Genomic DNA, 1,432 nt, shown 5'->3' with positions numbered 1-1,432 from the left:
GCCGCGGGTTACCATGCAGACGTGGCCAAGTCCAAGAACTGCACCACACACAACCAGCCATGCAAATGGCACAAAAATGGCATCAAGAAATCCTGGTCACAAACATACGAATCTCTTAAGGGGGTTGACCCCAAGTTACTGAGGAGCATGTGCTTTGCCAAGAAGCACAACAAGAAAGACCTGAAGAAGATGCAGGCCAAAAATGAATGCAGTGAGTGCAGGCACAGAGGCCATTAAGGCCCTTGAGAAGCCTCAGGCCATCAAGCGCAAGATGCTGAAGGACCCCAGCCACAAACTCAGCTGCCTAACATTCATTGTTCATCCTAACCTTGGAAAGTGGATTCAAAGCTACATTGCCAAGGGTCACAGGCTCTGCCAACCAAAGGCCAAGGTTCAAACCAAGGCAGAGGCCAAAGCTCCAGCTAAGGCCCTGGCTTCAGCTCCAGCCCAGGCTCCCAAAGGTGCCCAGGCCCCTGTGAAGGCCCCAGAGACGAGGCTCCTGCCAATGTGAAGACAGATGGACTGCTGTCACACACCTACCCACAGACTATTTGCAGATGACCAGTATCCTATGCTGTTTTTACAAATAAACTTGAGGCAAGATCTGTTTAAAAAAAAAAGTGGGATGTTGAAGCATTCAATCTGGGGCTCATGGTTCCAGAGAATGAAAGTCCATGACCATCACGGCAGTGGACACAACAGCAGGCAGACAGGTATGACAAATAGCAGTAGCTGAGACCTCATGTATGATCCATAAGTCAAGGCAGAGAGAGAAAGAGACAGAGAGACAGAGACAGAGACAAAGACAGAGAGTGAGCAAGTTAACTCACTGGTAATGCTATGGGCTTTTGAAACCGCAAAGTCCACTCTCAGTGACACAACTCCAAAAAGGTCATACTTCCCAATCATTCCATCAACTAGGAACCAAGGATTCAAACATAGGCACCTATGGTGGTCATTCTCATTTAAACCACTACACTATCTGTGATTATAATTCTTTAATCTGTCTGATGGTATTGGCATACCCCTTTAATCCCAGCACTGAGGAGGTAAGAACCAAGAGGATCTCTTAAGTTTGAGGACAACCTGGTCTACAGAGTAAGCTATAAGATGGCAAGGGGTACACAGAGAAACCCTGTCTTGAAACAAACAAAGAAACACAAAAACTTTTAATCTTGGATTTCAATTAGACAGATGATTTCATTTAAAAAAATGGTTAAAATTCACTTGAAGGGCTGAAGCAATGACTCCAGAGACTAAGAGCACTGGTTACTTTTGTAGGAGATCTAGATTCAATATGTAGCACCAACACCGTAGCTAACAACTGTCTCTCTAGTTCCAGGGGCTTTGACACCCTCTTTTTGTCCCTGTGTGTACTACACAAGTGTGGTTCACAGATACACATGCAGGCAAAACATTCTTTTTTTTTTTT

Source organism: Mastomys coucha, chromosome X (assembly GCF_008632895.1).
Source record: "Mastomys coucha isolate ucsf_1 chromosome X, UCSF_Mcou_1, whole genome shotgun sequence".
NCBI lineage: Eukaryota > Metazoa > Chordata > Mammalia > Rodentia > Muridae > Mastomys > Mastomys coucha.
This window is presented reverse-complemented; position numbering follows the sequence as displayed.